We start from the raw sequence: 21357 nt of genomic DNA on the forward strand, positions 1-21357 counted from the left end.
GTGCGTGTGTGTTTGTGTGTGTGTGTGTGTTTATGAGCAATCTAAGCAGGTGAGAAATTCCAGGAAGAACCACAGAGGAGAGATGTCAGGACATCTGGGGACAAGACACACTGATAGAAACTAAAGTGGAGGCTGCTAACACAAGGAGCTCTCTTATGGCCACTTCCAGAAGGAAGAGGACACATGTAGCTTTTCTTCTTGCCTTTCACAAGCAATGATGACTTTTTAAAAGAGTTTATTTTTTGAAGTAGAAACTAATTTATTAAGATCTTCCCCTCCCAGCCCTCACAGTCTCTTGGGTCATTTTTCCATTTGTAAATCTTGGGCACCAGCCCCAAGAAGATAGCCAGGGGCAGGGGCTCAGTGTACTGCTCGATGAGACCCTGAAGGCAGCTGTAACTGTTTTCCTCATACAGCATAAAGGCAGCTGGAAGTTCCATCTTCTCCTACAACACCTTCACCCAGGACACCTTCTCAGCCTCCTTCTGCCCATAATTCTCCTGCAGGATCTGGCACTGTCCGGAAGAGGCCCGTTGCAAAGACTGAAACATCAGCCAACTGCACTTGTCTTGGATGTCAGTGCCAACCTTGCCACTCACATCGGGGTCCCCAAAAGGTCGAGGTAATCACCCTGAATCTGAAGAGTCTCCCATCTCCAGCAGGACCTTCTTGGCACTGGCATGCTCCTTCTCCCCAGCAATGCCTACCATATACATGGCAGCAGCTACAGAAAGGTAGTAGTAGAAAGCTGTCTTGTACTTGACAATGGATTTGTACCTCTTTTCAATGAATCTGCCAAGATCCACATTGACCTGGGGGGCTGTGATGAGGTCCAGTGTCTGCCCAATCTCAGTATGATAGGAAATCTGCAGGAAAAGCTGGATTAGGTTCAGATAATAGGACTGCTCCTGAAGTAGAGCTTCAGCAGATGGTAGATACAAGCTTCCTGAAGCATGTCATTGTTAATGGCATCCAAACCTATACCTGGCTTCTGATAGCAGCAGATCTGTGATTGCCAGGTGAGGGAGAATCCATGATGTCATCTGACACCAGGAAAAAAGCTTGCAGCAGTTCCACACACCAGCCCATAGGCAGGGCCCACTGGAGGGTATTGGCATCCTGCTTCTTTGGCTCCTCCAGCTCTTGGAACACTGGCAGAACCATCAAACCCCAGTTGTACTTGCCTACAATGACATTGTACTCCAGGATCTCCTTGAGCCGGGGAATAGCATCTCCTGTCCCTGGGTGCCCCATCTCATCCTTGGTCATCAACTTGACAATCTGCGAAAAGCACTGGATGAAATTCTGCTTTTCTTGGGCATAAACAGCAGATTTCTTGTCTATTCATTTGGAGGGAGGTGCTCTGCTCCTGGATGCTGGTTCTTGCTTGGAGTTAAAGGAGCTATCAGTGATGAACTCTTGACCAAAATTTGTGCACATAGGTGAATTTAACTCCAACTTGTCTGTTCTGAGATTCTCTAATTTTTCCCGTTGCTCAATGCTGTTTACCAGAACTGATTATCTAAATTACTTCACCTCTGATTCACTCCAGGTTGGGCCACTCTCCACTTAATAAGTGCTGGCTGCAGTCTCTACACACTCACATACATTGTTCTCTTTTTTCTCTCCACTCACCTGCCCCTCCTTTCCTCCTCACCCTGCAGCTCCCTCTAACTATTTATTAGCCTCTTGTCCTTATCCCATTATCCAGCCTCTCCAGCATAGCTCTCAGGCTCCAATCTCTCCCAGGGCTTGGGGCTCAGGTGAAGGTGAACTTTGGGCTTAAGGGGGAGGAGTGCACTGTGGGGCTCTGACTCCAGGCTCCACACAACCCTGCACTGGAGTTCACCAGCCAGCCTGCTACTAACAGGCATATCCTTGAGTGTGCATTGCACTTTGGAGTTTCACAGAGGGGCACTACAGTACATTGGGGCAGAATTTGAGCATCATTCCCAACTCCCATGGTTAACAACCATCTTAATATCATCAAAATATTACCTGACTCCTCTCAGGAATAACCTGTGTTTGCAGGAGGTCACCTTTTATTGAGTGTGAAAGGAAGAAGCAAGGGAAGCCTGGAATCGAGGAAAAGCCATGCACCCCATATCTCAGCACTCACTGTGGGTTTTGGGTCTTTCTTTTGAAGTTTCTCATGCCTACAGATCAGGCCCTTACTGTATTGAAAGAATAATATGCACTATTACTTTTATTATACGGATAATAAGCATTATTCCTAGTGTCAGGAAGAACCAAGACTGAGTGATGGGCAGCCACAGTGCATCCATGTAGCTGTGGACAAGCCATTTCCACTCTCTTGGCTCCTCTTCCACATCTGTAGAAATGCAAATATTAGAAAGACACCAGTTCATGAATATTACCTCAATAATTATCTTTCTATGAATCAAAGTTCTAGGACAGGACCATAATAGTGGTGATTTGCTTTGTTGTTGTTTGTTCTTTGTTTTCATTTTCCTGGAGTTTTACATTGCTGACCTACAGGGTAGACATGCTATTCTGTTAAAGGAACAGCAATCTTCAGGCAAGTAGCACTGAAGATGCAATAAATAACAGTCCTGCGAAGAAGTAACTGCTTATGCTCAGAATTCCCAGGGTCCACACAAGGGGCATTCACCAACCAGCTCAGAGCCCTCCTTATCTGTACACAGAGGTTCCGTCTTTACCCCACAAACCAACCCTAGAGATACTGCCAAGCACATCCAGCCCTGCCTCTGGCTTCATCCCCTAGGAAAGTCAGAAGGGAGAAAAGTTTAGTTGCAGGTAACCAGATTGCCCAGGAAATCCAACAGAACCAATTGGCAAACTTACTAAACTGAACAAGAGTTATCAGCAATGCAGCCAGATAACTGATGCACACATAATGGGGAAAGCTGATTGAAAAACAAAAGTAAGAGAGAGTAAAAAATGTTACTGTTCTTAATAGCTCTGGAAACCAAAAAATACTGAGAACCTGGAAATAAGCATAACAAGGCCTATGTGAAGAAAACTACAAAATTTCTCTGAAGAGATCTAGAGACCTACATAAATAGAGAGCTATATCATGTTTTTAGATTGGATACAGTAAGGTGCAAATTTTTCCAAAATTAACCTATGAATTTAATGATAGATAAATAACAAGTCTCACAGGAATTTTTCATGGGATCTGATATTCCACTGCTTCAACTCATTTGGAAAATAAAATGCTAAAAATACTAAGTACAGATAGAAAAAGAATGATGATAGCTTGCTCTAACACCTATTGAAACATAATATGAAGCTAAATTTCAATTCAGTGTGGTACTTCATGCAGAAATTCATAAATATGTCAAAGAAATGTAAAAAAGAATAAATTCAGAAGCTCCTATTTGTAGGACAGTTACTAAATGAACAGGCGGCATACCAAATTACAGGGTAAATGACAGGTTTTTCAATAAATGGTGTTGAACTAATTATGTATTCATTTGGAAAAGAGAAAAGATGTTCTTTCCCTACTTCATTCCTATCACAGAAATAAATTTCTCTAGATTAAAAACTTAAAAGTGGGCCAAGCATAACAGTTTTAGAAGAAAGTATAGTAGAAAATATTTATTAAGTTACGATAACAAAAACTTTTAAAATAAAGCATGATAGCCAAAATTATGATAAAAAGATTGATAAACTGCATCAAATTATAAAACCCTTATATTTCTAAAATTGTTGATAATAACAAATATTGCAAGAAAAAAGAAAAAATTTTAAGATCCAGATTTTATAATTAACTGTACAAATCCATAAGAAAAACAGAAATAATAGCCAAAGAGGAAAAATAGGAAATCATACAATGAATAATAAAAATGGTCAAAAATATTTGAAAATGTGCTTGGTAAAAATCAGGGAAACACAAAATAAAATAAAGGGATCAATCTTGGTTCATTATATTTGCAAAAGAAAAAGAAAAAGAGATTGGAGATGTAATTGTGAGTGAGGGTATCAGGCATTCTTAACCATTCCCAGGAAGCAGAAAGCAGTAGATAGATTTGTAAACAGCTTTTAAATTTAACTTATATGTGTTTCATATCTCCCTCATTCTTGCTTCATTTTTAAAAAATATATTGAGGTGAAATTCACATAAAAGTTACAAGTTTAAAGTGAACAATTCAGTGACATAAGCACATTCATACTAATGCTTCAAATAGCTCTGTTACTCCTAAAAAAAAACCCATACTCATTAAGCAGTTTACCCCCAATTCCCTGTACCCCAACCCCAGGAATCACCAGTCTGCCTTCTGTCACTATGGATTCAATGATCTGGGTATTCCATGTAAATGGGATCATAGGACATGAGACCTTCTGTGACTGAACTGTCTTCTTTCACTTAGCATAATGTTTGGAAGTTCATTCACATTGTAGTATCAGTACTTCATTTCCATGGGTGAAAAATATACCAGTGTACATCTGTACCACCATTTCTTTATCCATGTATCCATTGGTGGGCTGTTTCCACCTTTTAGTGAATGGGAATAGTGGCTATGGGCATGCATGTACATGTATCTGAGTCTCTGTTTTCAATTCTTTGGGATTATATCTACAAGTGGAATTGCCAGGGCATAATGTAATTGTATTTAACTTTTTGAGGAATCACAAAACTGTTTTCCACAATAGCTGCACCATTTTTAAATTCTCATCGGCAATGTACAAGGCTTCCTATTTCTACACACTTACCTAAACTTATTTTCCATTTTTAAAATTATAGCCAGCCTGGTGAGTATAAGTATACTTGATTGTGTTTTTTTTTTTTTTTACATTTTTCTATACATTAATAATATTGAGCAACTTTTCACTACTTTTTGGCCACTGTATATCTTCTTTGGAGAAATGTCTATTCAAGTCCTTTACCCATTTTTAAATTGAGTTGTCTGTCATTTTGTTGCTGAGTTGCAGGAGTTCTCTGTACATTATAAATATATAGCATCCTTATCTGATACATGATTTGCAAATATTTCTCTCATTCTTCACATTGTCTTTTCATTTTCTTGATAATGCCTTTTGATGCACAAAAGATTTCAATGTTGATGAAGTCCAATTTATCCTTTTGTTATGTTGGTCATATCTAATAATTCATCACCAAATCCAAGGTCACAAAGATTTACTCCTGTGTTTCATTCTAAGAGCTTTATGGTTTCAGCATTTATCTTTCTTCTATGATCTATTTTGACTTAACTTTTGTATATTGTGTGAGGTAGGCACCCATCATCGTTCTTCATTGTCATTTCTTAATAACAACTTTAGAGAAACAATCACAAGTTGCCAAGAGGCATGTGTGGATGTTTACTGCAGTGGAATAAAAACAAGTTAGAGAAACTCCTAAGTGTTCATCCACAGAAAAAATTCAAATAATTATAGTAGATCTGTATTAAGCAGCAGTTAAAAGCAATAAATCTAAGGCACATAGCTCTCTAGAATAAGCTCCAGAACAGTATATAATTTATGATACAAAATTGTACGACCTGCAGCCTCCTCAGTGATGTGACTCTGACCCCCCAGTCTCCCATCTGACTCTTCACCTGCCATCTGATGCCATGTTGACAGTGGCTTACAGGAAAATACCATTTGGATGACCATTTATCACATCAGACTCAACGTGCTTCTCCCTTCAAACACCCCAGTGCCTGTGGGGAGTGCTAAGGCCCTTCCAGTTTCTCAACCTAAAAATTGAGGGCCCTTGGCCTTTTCTGGAGCTTTAAGAAATCTCTATCTGGCTCTATCACATTCCCTTAGAAATGCATTTAGACCCATATTTGGTGCTTATTCTTTATTCGTGCTGCTGCATCCTGAGATCACATGATGGGGAAGGGATCACAAGGGCTGCTTGGACTCCCTCCCTCCCCCAACACCCCACAGGTGCTCCAGCATCCCCAGGAGCATTGAAGGGAAGGTCCAAGGCTGAGAGTCCAGGTGATACATGTCTAACTTGAGTCACCAACTGACCCCATAGTTTTCACATCTTCTGCCTTCTGGGTGCCATAGAACAACTCAGATTTGTCCTCCACATGACAGTGCTGAGCAAATTTAAAACACAGCTGTGTCACCTCTGAGCCTTCCATCCTTGTCCAGAACTTTCATATTTGTGCAAACCATTGTTTAACCTTCCTTCTCCACTCAGCCTCCTCTGCATTAACTCTGAGTGTGGCTCAGGATTACAGGCTCAAATCCACATGCAGCTGTGGGCACAAAGCAGCCTCAGAGCTGGTTTCCTCCCAGAAGCAGGTGGGCATGTAACAAAGCCTGGCCCCTTCCCCAGCTTTCAATGGTCTGCAAGAGCAACTTGGATTGCCATCAAATGGGGTCCAGTTTGTTCAATTTTATAATTTTAAATATTTCTGTGGAGGCCAGTAATATTATCTACTTGGGAATCCACTGTTTAGCTGTGGTTACTTCATTCAAGTAGAGTAACAAACAAAATTAGCCTAGGGCCCCAACTTACCTTTAAGAGAGCTTGTGAATTGCACTTGTGAGAACTACATTCTCATTTCTTCATTTATAACTTGATGCATTTAAAATAATCTTTTCTTTATGTCTCCTCAGCTCCCAGTACTTTCTCTCCTCATCCCTTCTACTTTCTTCAAGCCCATAAAAGAGCTGATGCCCAAACAGGAACACTAGCTGGGTGTTGTTACAAAGTCTGAGTGGATCAAGTCTTCCACCTTCTATTCTTCTACATAACTACCACAGATGCATATATCCCAAGCAGCTTTAAGGAAACTATGTGAATCCAGAGATGGTGTTTTCTCCAGAAAAACACATTTCATGCCCTTGACAAGCCTCATGGTGAAGTGAGAGACCGTAGCCTATGGAATCAAATAAAACTGCCTGCAGTAAAAATGCTTCTTGGCACATTTTTCAAAGGAATCTAAAATAGCTTTTACTCTAAGAAATGCATTAATTCTTTTAACTAGTAATGTCAGCTGAGTGCCCACTGCCTTTAAAGCTTTGCAATGTAGGCCCTGTCAAGAGCTAAGGTTGATTCTCAACAGGCCAAATGGGGGTGAACAATGCAGCCATAAATAGCCAGGCAGTGACACCCACTGGGAATGGAAGAACAAAGGCCAGTGTCAGGATGTAGGAGAACACTTCAGAGAGTGGTATTTGGAGTAAGAGATCTTGTCTGTGTGGTTTACTGAGGGATGGAGACAGAGATGGAAAAGTTCCTTCTGGGGGAATAACCAGCACAAACATGTGCCCAAAGCCAAGGGTGAGTGGAGAAGGTGCAGGGATGAGGAGTAGCCTGGATGCCTGGTAAAAACCAAGTGTGGAGAAGTAGAAAAAGACAACATGGGGAATGACTGGGACCAGGCATGGCCTGGCGGCCACCACTCTTACACATTTGGTGATGGAATAAACCTTGCATTGTCACATAATTTAAAATCTGTCACATTCATCTGCAGTTACATGTAGGAGGTTCCAGTTCCAATTGCTATCTGGCAAGAAGTGCTTGTAACAAACCTCTCCCAATTTCCCACCACAATGTCCACAGAAACAAAGTATAAAATGGAAGAAATACAAATCACTGAGGATCAGACGGTCCACCAACTGCCAAAACCTTTGAGAAATTTCCTTTAAAATAAACACTAATGCAAGGAAATCAGAAAGCATATTTGGCTGTCTTCTTTTATGCATCCAAAACAAAGCAAACCTCTTTCCATTCAAAGATCAGATCATATGGCTCATCCTTTTCTCACTGTCAGTTTTCTACTCAGAAACTCAACAACTCTACCAATCAGAAAACCTAACAGTAAACCTGCTATGGAATTTTGACTCAGTCAGAGAGTTTTTTCTTGCCTGTTATTACATGCCTTATCATTACCTTGTTTAAACACCTAAGGCTCAAGGATGGGGAAACAGGGAATGTCACATTAGACCCTGGGAAACACAGCCCCTAACATTTCTCTGCATGGACAACTTCTAGCCTCTCCCACCACTTACTTTATATCTACAACAGATGACCTCATGCCCTTCTTTAAATCCCTCCGGTGTGTCCCATTGTACTTCCATTAATATGTAAACTTCTTACTATTATTGCCAAAGTCCCACCTTATCAGGGTCTTTTCAACTGCTTCTCTCTCTGGCAAGTTCTACCAGATCTATTCAAGTTTGGCTCCTTCTCTTCCTTCTACTATCAGCTGGGAGGGACTTCTCTGACCACTCTCTGTAAAGTAACCATCACTTCATCTCACTGTAACTCTCTTCTTAGCCTCTCCCTATTTGGCATTTTTCTGATTGGCTGATTGATGGAGGGGTCCCCATGTCTATTCTGTCTCTACTTCCATCCAGGGTGGATCATCAAGCAGGTGTTCGTGACACACCAAGTGCATTCCTGGTGATGTTCTGGACCTTGCTGATGCTGTGGTTTGCCCAGCACAGATGGGTTCTCTGCTCACACCTTGCATCCCAGTAGGACACAGGTGCAGAAAAGGTATTTCATACAGTTCAACCTCACTCATGAAAAACACTGCTAATAAACTACACGTAGAAAAGAATTTCCTTATTCTGATAGGGAAGCTACAAAACTCTGCAGAAAACTTCATACTTAATGCAAAGACATTGGAAGCTGTCTTTCTGAGGTGGGGGATAAGGAAAGGGTTCTGGCTACCACCACTTCCACCGAAGGTCTAGAGAGAAGACTGTGGTTAGAGTCAGTAAAGTGGTTACTCAGAGGGGAGCAAAAGTGCCTGAAAGGAGGGGTTCTTTCAGTGTTCTGGTATAATCTGTTTCTTCATCTGAATTCAGGTTATAGCATGTATTCCCTTTATGAAAATTCTTTGAGTTGTACACTTGTTCACATTTCCATATGGATATTACACCTCAATAAAATATTGACAACAATAGAAACAACCTAAATGTCCATCAATAGTGGAATGGATAAATCAATTCAAATATATCCATAGTGAAATGATTTATTTAGAGACTTAAAAGGAATGAGGGAGATCTACATGTGCTGACTTGGACAGATGCTCCAGGATGCGGTAGTGAGTAGCAAAGCATTACACACCTCATGATCCCTTTTCTGGATATGGGCAAATATGAAATTAAAAGAAAGGAAGAAAAGGTTTTTAAGGGATGTAGGCTGTGGTCCACAAGGGAAAATTTTACTTCATACTCTATTCTTATATTATATGGCTTCCTGATAAATGGCATTCATATTTTAATTGTGTAAAATGCATACAAATATTCTCTAAATGATGAGAAGAACCGATCCTGATTTCAAGGGACCATGTAAGTGGCTGTTTGAGGGCCAGAGCTGGGCCTCTGCTAGGGCAGCAGGGGAGCAGGAAGGGGAGCAGCAAAGAAACATGGGGACACAGACTCACCTTTCCAGGGCCAGGTGACCTTGGCAAGATGCTCAGGTGCTCTGTGACTTGTGCTTCCTCACATGAAACTGGGCACGTTGACTCCCTACATGGAATATGAGTACAATTAATCTGTTACATGGTTGACACAGAAAGAATAGGATACTTGGAAGACAGCAGTGACAATGACCAGACTTGCAATGGGGGGGTCTCACTTTGCTCCCCCTCCTCACTTACTCTGGCCCCTGCATCTTTCCCTTTTCTGGGGACCCTGTGCAAACAAATATATGTTCAGAAAGCAGATTATTAAACCAAACCTGGTTTTCTGGTCTTTTCATTCCCTCCTAAAACCAGAGAGAAATATGACCTTGAGGGAGAGGCTTTAGAAGGTGTTGAAGGCTAACGCTGGGTGGGAGGGGGCAGCTGGTCCCTGCAGGCTATTTCTGGGGCCAGGGTACCCCCACCCCCAGATCTTTATTTCCCCAACAGCATTTCAAGACACCTTGGCTGTTTATCATTTCTCTCCCTCCTCCTCTCTTTGCAGAAAGATCTGGCCCCTGCCACCCCCAGCCAGCACCCAGGAAGGTGTTGGCATTCCTGCCCACTTGGCAAACACTCTCCTTGGAGCTGTGTGGGCTGTGCGTGCCTCCCCATCACCTTTTCCTCTGCACACTTGGCTACAGCTGAGATGGATGTGTTGGGGAGCAGAAGCCCCTGTAGATGTCCAGGGACTCCTCCCCCAAAGCCACAGGCTAACACGTTCAGACCAAGCTACTGTTAAATCACCAAAGGACTCTGTACCTCTCTCCCTGACAGTATCCCTTAATCCTCCACTGGGACTTGAAATGGCACCCTCTTGGAGGCACTGCATGTTTATACAGTGATGTACAACTCCAGACATTCATTAGCACTGTCAGTGCCTTTCCAATGATGGATAATGGGAAGGCTTGGTCAAAATGCTTCTGGAGCTAATCCCAAATTAATTTTTCTGTATGCTGCCAAGAATAAATATGAGGGCACTGAAAGTTTTATGATAGCCCATAATCTCACCATTAAACAAGTGACTGAGAGAATGGACAATGTATTAAGCTTTAATTGAAACATACAAACCAAAATAAACAACAGAGACACAGAGTCCACCTAGTGACAAGGTCAGGGGCTCCTACAGTTTTTCTTCCAGCCCCAGCGCCCCCTCCCCAACCACACTCAGGCTGCACAGGGCCAGCATCTGTCCCTTTGGCTTCTGATCAAGAGAGAGGGGCTGTCTACCAGACTCATCACTCCAACAATTGCCCAGATTAAACCGTTAGACTCCCCTGGGTGATTGACTTCAAAGTTTCAATCACACCTGCAAGGAAATAACTCATTATTTACTAGGAGAACCATCACAGGGTGTGCAGAAAATACCCAGAGGGATGAAGTGACTTCAGCAGAATCATCCCCAAGGAGGAGGGGAAGAAAGGGGTCAGCAGAGGAAGAGCTATTGTTTGTGCTCTGGGCTTTATGTAAACTGCAGCTTAACCCACCCTCAGACCACCCAGCTCTTTCTTCTTAGAAAAACATTAGCCTCTGAGACCTGCAGGTGCTCCTGAGGCACCTCTGGGGCTGGCTCCACCAGGCTTCACATCCCCATTTCCTATTAACAGGAGGATGCACTGGGTACTCGGGAAGCACCAAAGCAATTGCTCCCCAACATACAGAAAAATGTTTTTAATTGCACGCTAGAGCCAAATAATTATTTTTCCTTCTTCTCCTTTACTTTAATTGAATTGAAAATACCTTTTTTAGTTTTTTAAAATTTTAATTTTGCAAACACTGCCCTTTCTTTTCCTTCATTTAAAATTAAATCCAAATAACCCATTTTGCTCTGTTCCCAAGACCTGCCCAATTGTCTCTGCCTCAGCTGGGGTCAGTAAGAGCTTTGGGATCATCTTCCCTGGCTGTGGAATGCCTCTTGCCCTCTGCATTCTCTTTCAATTCTTGAGATTAAAAAAAAAATTTGCTTTCTTTGAAAAAGAAGTTCAGTGGTGAAACTCACCTGAACATCCAGGACAGCGAGTCTGAGAGGACACAGCCTTAGTTGGCTGTGGCAGAAGCACATGGAAGGGCCACAGCTCGGGTCCTGCATGTGCAGTCCTGGAAGGCTGCCTGGGCCCAGCGTCGCCTATTCCCCACCACACAGACATCAGCTGCGTGAGAGCTTCACTTTGCCAAAGCCCGGCAGATCCCGTGTCCAGACAAGGCTCAGCCTGGACCTTTCTCTGCAGACCCACCCTGGCTGGGATCTGAGGGCCTGGGTCTCTTCCACCCTAGAGGGTCAGCACAGCCAGAGGAGCAAACATGGGGTCTTTCCCATGGTGGGCTCTGGGGTGCTGTGGGGGATGCCCTTGCTGGGTGGACTCCGGGACACTGGCCATCCTTGGTGTATCTCTCGGCATCCCTTCATGCATTCAAACCTCACCCTCCACGGCACTCAGCATGTTTGTGTAAGAAGATGTATGTTTTCCCTTTCATGAATATTTTTGTACATATTCTTACAACAGGTAATCCATTACCTGATTATCTCAAGCCTGCCAGCCAAGACTGTCTCTCCCGAGCTGAGGGAGCCTGACGCAGAAAGGCAGCACCAGGAAAATGTCCACCCAGGGATGACCAGTATCCCAGGACAGATTGGAAATTGCTTCAAGAAGCGGAACTGCTCTGTAATTAGGGCTTCCTGGGGAAACAGCCCTCAGAAGGACGCCTGAACAATGTCTCTTCTCTCTGACGTGAGGCAGCCCTAGAAATCTCCTTTGGTTGATCTCATGCTTGACTTGATTCTCCACCTGTGAATCCAGGCAGTTCTCCATGTGTGGTGCTCAAAAGCCCTGTTTTGAGAAGGGTCCTGGGGAGATGGGTTCCCCATCAGGCCAGGAACACAGAGCAGTGGGTCATTCCCACCTTTTGCTCCTGCAGGCCAGGAACATGAGGGTCATGTGGGGCCCCAGAGGGCATAATTCCGGACATGGGGGCCCCGTGGGTGCAGCCTGGGTAAGAGGAGGATGGGCCAGGGGAGAGGGTGCAGAGGAGGGGAGGGGGTTCTTAGTTTCCCCGGGCGGCTATGACAAGTGCCCTAAGTGGTTTAGGTTAAAAAACACACTTATTGTCTTGTGGTTTCAAAGGCCAGATGTCCAAATCAAGGCCAGCGCTGGCAAGATCATGCCTTTTCCTGGGGTCAGGAGCTTTCTGGAACTTGCCTGCTGCAATCCTGGGGGTTCCTTGGCTTTTCCCTGCCTCTGTCACACAGCGACGTCCTCTCCTTTCTTGTTCTGTGACCCCCGGGTCCTCTTTACCAGGCCTGCAGTAACCTGGGTGAAGACCATTCAGTCGGGCGCAGCTGAACCGCAGAGCACAGCTTCCTGAGGTCCTGTGTATGCTGGGTTTCTGCCCAGGGGAACGGGATGAAGATTAATAACAAATGTTTCAGTTCCTGCAGGGAGCGCGGGGAAAAGCGGAGCGTCGCGGGAGCGGGGCGGCCTGTGCTCCCCGGACCCTCCTGCCTGCGCCGGCGGGTGAGCTGGGGCCCGGGGCGCCCTGTGGTCCCTGCGGAGCCCCGAGTCCTCACCGCGATGCCCGCCGTCTCGGTCCAGGCCCCGGGGCCGCGGCGCAGCCCCGTCCTCCTTCCCCCGTGAGTCCTGATGGCGGCGCCTCTCCGAGCCTGGACTCGCGGGCGCCGGTTTCCCGCCCAAACCTGCCGGGCGGCGGCGCGGGGGAGGAGAATGGCGGCTTCCCTACCGCGGCGGCCGTTAGGGGATCGAGGGCCCAGGAGGCGGGTCGCGGGGACTCCCGCTCGGCCCCTCTTCAGGCCATGGGGCCTGCGGATCCGGGAGGGGGTGACCGTCCCGGCCCCACTGGACGGGAGGCGCCTGTCCCGGGGTGAGCCGAGCCCTGGGGGACGGCGGGGGACGGTCAGCGCCTCGGGCCTTAGTCTCCCTCCCGCCAGACCTGGTTGATGTGGGAGAGAAAGCGGAGAGGAACCTGCGGCATCTGTCCGGGAAGAAGTGCCCGCCGCCTCTTAATAAGATTCACTGTCCCTTTATACAAGGCCTGTGTGCATAGTAGGAAAAGCTGCTCTCAACTCTCCCCTCAACCTTTTTTTTTTTTTCTTTTTTTTTTCCTAGCATCTATTTTATTAAAGACTGGACAAAGCTTCACAGAAGATACAAAGAAATAACATGTTCTTTACCCACAGTGAACTTTTCTTTTCATTTTTTTATTAAGATTTATTCACATACCATATAATCATTCATACTATATAATCCATTAATCACATTACCATCATATAGTTGTTCATTCATCACCGCAATCTATTTTTTTTTAACGTATTCCTTGTACCAGAAAAAGTGAAAGTAAGAATAAAAAGTTAGGAGTAAAAACAGAACACCCAAATTGTTCCCCTCCCCCGCCCTATTTTTCCTTTAGTGTTTTTGTTTTTTGTTTTTTGTTTTTGTTTTTTTTTTTTTGCCCCCATTTTTCTACTCATCCATCCATACACTGGATAAAGGGAGTGTTATCCACACGGCTTTCACAATCACGAATACTACAGACATAATAGGCATTCAAAAAGAGGAAAAAACATTTGAGGCAGATGTAAGCAGAAGAGATGGGTAGGATTTGAGCTGCCAACCATTACTAATTTTACCAATTGTGAGCTAGAAATAGAAACAAATAAAAACAAGTCATGTTTGGTTTATCCCCTCAACCTTTTAAATGAAAACTTTTGCCACATCTAGGCTTTCTAGATGTAAAGAGGTTGCTGAAATATATAGAGTTAGAAAATCACAAGTTCTGTAATGCCCATTTGTTAAGGAAAAAAAAAAAAATCTTAGAAATGTCTTCTGGAAATGACTTTGAAATGGGATTTTAGACTGCCTCTCGAAACAACACTGGGAGAGACTCACATCCCCACTACTTCTGTGGGTTGGAGGCCATAGAGCAAAATGCTAAGAAGAGAAAGAGAAGGTTGTACGCCAGACTGATCATATTTAGAAGATATTTTCATATTATAACCAGTGTTCAGTGTGTGCATTTTATTCCTCACTACTGTATATATAATTGACAGTGCTAAGTTCTTTTTGAAATATCTTCTCTTCCTAGATGTTCTGAAGTGCCTGACATATATTAAAGTAGAGGTAGTAGAATAACACATTTTGTAATTATCTTTTTGTTAAAATTCATATGAAATATTGTGAGTTATTTTGTGGGAAGGCCAAACCACCTCTCTGAGTAGTCCACATTTTGTGCACTGGTTTGGAGGAGGAGGGAGAAGAAAGTGCAGAGGGCTTGTTCTAGTTTGCTAATGCTGCAGAATGCAAAACGCCAGAGATGGATAGGCTTTTATAAAACAAGGGTTTATTTCACTATACAGTTACAGTCTTCAGGCCACAAAGCATCCAAGGTAACACCTCAGCAATCAGGTACCTTCACCGGAGGATGGCCAATGGTGTCCGGAAAACCTCTGCCAGCTAGGAAGGCACCCGGCGTCTGCTCCAAAGCTCCGGCCTCAAAACGGCTTTCTCCCAGGACGTTCCTTTCTAGCAAGCTTGCTTCTCTTCAAAACATCACTCCCAGCTGCACTTCGTTCAGTCTCTTTGAGTCAGCATGTTTTATATGGCTCCACTGATCAAGGCCCACCCATTCACACCTCCATGGGAGTATCCAACCAAAGTCACCACCCACAGCTGGGTGGGGCACATTCCAAGCAAATCTAACCAGCACCAAAACGTCTGTCCCACAAGACCACAAAGATAATGGCATTTGGGGGACACAATACATTCAAACTGGCACAGGGCTCTATGCCAGTGTGTTTATGATGAGACAAGATTAGCCACTGTCTCTATGTTTGCACATTTGGTTTTACTTTGCTGTGATTATAGTGTATATAATGGACACACATGTCCTAATTTATGTCTAGTGTTCTAGAAGTTCAGGATGATGCCAGTTTATGACAAAAATAAAGTCAGTAAACTACTACATCTTGTACATTTTATGTTAAAATTCCTAAGAAAAATTGTCTTCTGTAATTTAGAGCAGTGTAGCTCCCAGAGTTGGTGGAGGAAGGAAAAAAGGGAAGGGTTTTAGAGCAGAATGTTCAGAGTTAGTAGACACTTCCTCCTTAACTGTTGTTACATGTGTGCAGTTTATTCAAGACTGTTCTGCATCTAGTAGACAAATTAAGTCCTTATTTGAAACATCTAGTCTATCTAGATGTTTAGAATTGGCTGACATGTTAAGAGTAGAAGTAGTAAAATATTACTTTGTAAATATTGTTTTGCTCAAATTGATAGGAGTTGGTGTCTTTTGGAAATGGGATTGTTAAACAATCTCTGTGAGCAGTATACTACTGTCTATATAGTCATTCAGTGGCTTGGAGGAGGTGGGGGTCATTTGCAAAAGGTAATATGCTGGTGTGTTCAGACAAAATTTTTTATGTACTGTGCATTTTGTTTGGCTATATATATAGTGTATATAATGGACCAATGAGTCCTAATTTTGTAGCATCTGGTTTGTAGATGTTAAAGAGGTTTCTAGTGTATAACAAAGTAGAATTATTAAAATTAGCATGTTTTGTATAAAAAAAGAATAAAAAGAAAAAAGAACATATGTTTTCTTGGGTACATGATTCTACTTACCATGTGTTGGGGTGGGCAGAGGGGCAGTGGCCCATGATATCAGTGAATCCCCTCTCCTCATATATTGCTAAAATGGAATGAGACTCTGCCCTTGAACCAATGGTAGAATGCAGGGCCTGAGGTGGGGGTGAAGAAAGGAAGATCTGTGTAAAATGGCCACCCCACTCCCCCAGACACAACAGGAGGTCTCACCATGAAATCAAGACCCTGGAGGCACCTCCTGAGATACCTGACAGTGCTGGGGAAGGGGCACAGGCCTGTGTCAGACACGGTGAGGGAGGAGGGGCACTCTGGGGGTGTGTTACGGTCCCCATCCCCTGGAAAACCAGCCCTCCAGGCCCATCCTGCCCCAGGTGACCCAAAGAGCTGACCAGGCATGATAGGGGCACAAGAGCGGAAGTGGGGAGGCAGGGAGAGAGAGGGGCAGAGAGAGAGAGTGGAGGGAGGAGAGGAGAAGAGAGGAGAGGAGAGAGAAGAGAGGGAGAGAGAGAAGTAGAGCAATACAGAAGAAGGGAGGGAGGGAAAGGGAGGGGAGAGAAAGAGAAGGAGGGGGAGAGGGAGGAAAAGCAAGAATGTCAGGAGAGAAGAAGAGAGAGTGAGACAGAGACAGAGATGATAGTACAGATAAGAGAGGTAGAGATAGAGAAAAAGAAAGGTTTAGTTTAGTCTATTCACCCAGAATGCAAAATAACTACAAGAAAAATATTTTCCATTTAGCTTATATGAAGATTGCACATCTTTTGGGGAAGTAAAATTTCCTCTACAACTCTGTGATGCAGTCTCCACCCAGCCTTGTCTGGGCAGGGAAGACACGTGGTGTGAGAGCTAAACACTGTAAACTACACTCTGGCCCAGATCCCACATCTCCCCAGTGTCTCTGTGAGACACACAGCCGGGGCCTGTGACTTGTGTCTGGCCCTGGCCCTTCCTGACCAGCTGCGAGGCTGCGGGCAGCCACTTCACTTCTTGGGGATAATGATGTCTTCCTGGAAATGTTGTCTACAAAACTGAGAGAATAGTTGTGAGCAAACAGAATAAACTGGGGAGAAGAAAGGACAATGGCAGCATCTGTCAGGGTCTTTGGGGAACGTGGGGTACCTGGGAAGACTGACAGTCAGACTTCAATGTGTGTTTGTACCCCTTGGGCTCCCCTTAAAGGACACATTGCCAGGGTCACCCCCAGAAATCCTTACTCAGCTGGTCTGGGGTTGGCCCTGGGGATGTGTCCTCCAACAGGCTCCTGGGGGCTGCTGGAGCTACTGGTCTGGGGACCGCTCTCCTGGACACTGGCCTGCCTGTCTGGGAAACAGTGAGGTGGCACCTGGTATGGGGGTGGGAGAGGTGGGTGGAGGGAACCCTTGGCCATCAGAGGAGCCAGCTTCATACTAAGATCAGAGTCCAATTGGTAGCTATAACCCCCACCCCCTTGCCCAGCCATCCTGGCTCTGCTGTGGACACGGCTACAGGAGCGTGTTTTCAGCAGCCTTTCCACTGGCATTTGCTATTCTTTTCCTCACAAATAGATGCAACCCTTCTCCACTCAACACCCATTCTCCCTGCCTTCCTCCACCTCCAGCAAGTCTCCCTTTCTTCTTGCCTGAGAAAACGTAGCATCCCATAGTAGTTCGAAGCCATTATGTACCCCAGAAAATGCCATGTTCTTTTAATCCATTCCTGTGGGTGCAGACCGGTTGTGTGTGGGACATTTTGATTAGGTTGTTTCAATTGGGATGTGATCCCAGCCCATCCAAGGTGGGTCTTAATCCTTTACTGGAGTCTTATGAGAGGATAAAAGGCAGAAAAGCCAACAGAGCTTGGAGAGAGAGAGACACCCCAAAGATGCTAAGAGAGGCCCACAGAAACACTGAGAGAGTAAGCCACTGGGATCAGAAGCTGTAACAATGGAAACTGGGACCAGCAGATGCTGGCCATGTATCTTCCCATGTGGCAGAGGAACCCAGGATGCCATCGGCCTTTCTTCAGAGAAGGTATCTTCCTCTTGATGAATTAATTTGGACATTTTCATGGTCTTAGAACTGCAAATTTGTAAACTAATAAATCCTTATAGTAAAAGCCAATCCATTTTTGATATACTGCATTCTGGCAGCCTTCACAAACTGAAACATCTCCCATTAACTATCCAGAAAAATAATTTCACATTTACACAGAGACATGTACAAGAAGCATTCTTCTGGCATCACTTGCAAAATCAAACAGCTGGAAACATCCTACATGTCTGTCCACAGGGGATGGTTAAATGGGCTCAGATCCACACCTGCTCCAGGGTAGAAGCAGCCGTGAAATAAAGAGGATGATCCAAATGCTCTAACATGAATTCTTCTCCAGTACCTATAGATAAGACAGAAAAAGTGAATTGCAGAGCTATAGCACAGTGCTTTCTCATTAAGAAAACTGAAAATGAAAAAAAAAACCACAGGACAAAAATAGATATTTCTATAGGCTGTGTATTTTATAGAGAAAAAATACTAGATGAAAACTGATTGTCTCTGTTGAGAAGATTGGGATGGCATGAGGTCAAGGGGAACTTCTATGCCATTTTCATTGCCTGGATTTTTCAAGAATGTATACATGTAAAAAGATTTGGAAAAAAAGAAACTGGACTGAGTGACACAGACTCCAGCAATGTCCTGTCCCTCAGTCGTAGACCATCCTTCTATTGATGTTTCATGGACATTGCATTAAATTAGGAGTCTGTTTTGGAAGTGCTGTCACTTTCACAATATTCAGAGAACTTTGATGGCTCTGCATTTATCCAAACAAACTTCCATCTCTGGGGCATGGATTTTTAGTTCTCATTACTTGGATCTTGTAAATACCTTATCAGCATCATCACTGGAGATTTTGATTTTATTGCTCTGGAAAATGGAATCCCCACATCCACTGTGCTTTCTAATTGATTATGTGCATGTGGAAATGCTATCATGTTCAACAACTTGGGCCACAGTATTAAACTGTTATTCTTAGAGATTGATAATCTTAATAACAACAATTTGAGTGCTCATTTCCCAAGTTTACCTTCTTATTTATAGTCCATATTTATTTTGACTTCCAGGGTGATAGACCTCCTGACTTCCTTCCTGATTTTTGTTTTAAAAATTATAGCAATTTACTTGGAAAAGTGTAATTTTACTAGAATGAGTAGCCAGAAAAAAATAATTCCTTACTACCTTTCTAAGATTTTCTTTTAAGAATGAAGTAAACAGATGGTTTATTCTCATCAAATTACTTCAGCGTCTTTTTTTTTTTTTTTTTTGGCTTAATACAGTTTCCATTTCTCCATTTTGTAATATTAACTCTTTCTTCCTGGGATGCATCACACTTGCTCCTTGTGGATGATAAATTTCAAGTCCTGCAAGATTCAGGTCATAATTTTAATTTTGGTCCAGATCCAAGGGTTCCCCAAATCTCCACATCCCTTTGCCACCATCCTCAGTGCAGCACAGCAGGGTGGCCATGATGGCATTCCTCAGTGCCCACCAGCCTGTCACTACCAGACCCAGACAAAGGGAGAGCTCCAAGATCAGGTAGCTGCCCTTGCTCCCCAGCACACCCTGTCCAGCTGTGTGACTTGGGTAATTCATTGGAACCCTCTATGAGTCTCCATTTCTTAATCCTTCATCAACCACATGGGACAGGGTGGAGATTATAGGAGCATAATATGTAACATCCTTGTCCAGGGCTGGGCACCAAACATGCAGACCACAGATGGGAGAGTCATACTGCTATAGTCCTTGTCTCTGGCTGGCTGTTGGCAAGATTCTTCTCCAGGGAATGATGGATTTCCAGATACCATTGACCAAGGCAACTCATTCCTTCCTTAGCTATTCTGCACAGAGGTAGGCATCTGGGGAGGGGCTGCAGCACTCTAATGAGGAAGTGCCCCTTCGGCTGTGTTGGCACCAGTGATTGTGGTGTCAAACCTGCCCTTAGCTGAAGCAGCTGCTGGACTAAAGGTCATGCTCTCTCCCCAGGGAATATCCTGCATCAAATGACTGGTTAAAGGGGGCAGCATACAAAAACCCAGTCCCCTTGCTCCAACTTGGGACAACTCTCAAGGGCCTCACCAGCCTCAATGCTTCCTGCAGACTCAGCACAGCCCCTGCTGGAGCTGCTTCACAATTTTTATACATATACATATACATATACATATATATATATATATATATATATATATATATATATATATATATATTCCTAGTCCTGCTTCTTTCACTCCCAATATTGCTCCTCCAAACCCTCCTGTACTTGCATCTCCATTTCAGAGTCTGGGCCCCAGGGTCCTGGCCTAGGAAAGGTATCTTCTCATGAAGCTTGTGTGGAACCATAAGAATCAAATTCTTGATTTATGAAGAAGGGAACAAAAGGACATGGCAGGGAATGGGGGGGGTGGGGGGTGTTTCTTCTCTGCTCTCCACTCAAAATGACAAACCATCACACTGAAGAGCTTGCTGACTCCTCTGCAGTCCTGGGCTTGGAAAACACATCCCACTACACCAGGGCCTGTCCACTAAACCAGAGTTTCGTAGGTACAAAGTGCCAACTTGACAGTCACCCAGAAATGCACTCCACAGTCCTCCTTTTGTGTTCTTCTGTGGTTTTGAAGGGGTGAATAAAGGAGAATCGCTGGAGGCTGCAGAATCTCCCTAGCCCAGACCCCTAAGAGAACATTGGTTGTGCTGGGAGGCATCATTTGGTGGGGGAGAGTGGAATGTCAGAGGGATCAACTCGATTCAACTTCTCCATAAAGAGCCTGCATCTCTGAACTGTGGAGCTGCCTTGGAAGCTGAGATCTTACTTAACAGAGGATTGGGAATTGTGTCCTCAGATACCCCTTCACCTGAATGCTGTAGAACCCTTTCCCTGTACTCTGCCTTCAAAGCTGGCAGTAAGTGAGGACCAGGTCATGCAGCCAAGGCAGGGAGTGTGCACAGGCAGGAGTGGTGTGCAGTGAGGTAGAGAACAGAGACAGAGAAAAGGGTCCATGAGGTGGAGGTGTCAGAGATGGGGGTGAAGAGGTCCATTGAGACCAGGTGAAAATATAATACTGACCATGAGACTCTGTCCTTCCTAGCAGTGGAACACCTCAGAGACATTCACAGAGAGAAGTCACATGCTCATGTTTTCTGTTTGGAAACATCACCTGTTCTATCATAGAAGTGATGAATTAAAGGGAAGTTGGGAGGACTGTAGGAACAGATTGACTTCTGCATCTCAGTGTAGCAGTTCAGGATGATTCTGATTTAGAATCATGTGCCCAATCTCCCAGCCTTCCCAGAAGAAAAGACTGGTCATTGCAATGTTTCTTCTGTAACTCGACAGATTCTCACAGCAGTACTCCAGGC

The 21357-nt window shown here is 44.1% G+C and overlaps 1 pseudogene; it reads right to left on the bottom strand.

The window, feature by feature from the left end:
• Positions 1–254: 254 nt before the first annotated feature.
• LOC119512791 lies at positions 255–12317 on the bottom strand (annotated as a pseudogene).
• Positions 12318–21357: the final 9040 nt, after the last annotated feature.

The sequence above is a fragment of the Choloepus didactylus genome, chromosome 17 (genome assembly GCF_015220235.1).
Source record: "Choloepus didactylus isolate mChoDid1 chromosome 17, mChoDid1.pri, whole genome shotgun sequence".
Taxonomy (NCBI): domain Eukaryota; kingdom Metazoa; phylum Chordata; class Mammalia; order Pilosa; family Megalonychidae; genus Choloepus; species Choloepus didactylus.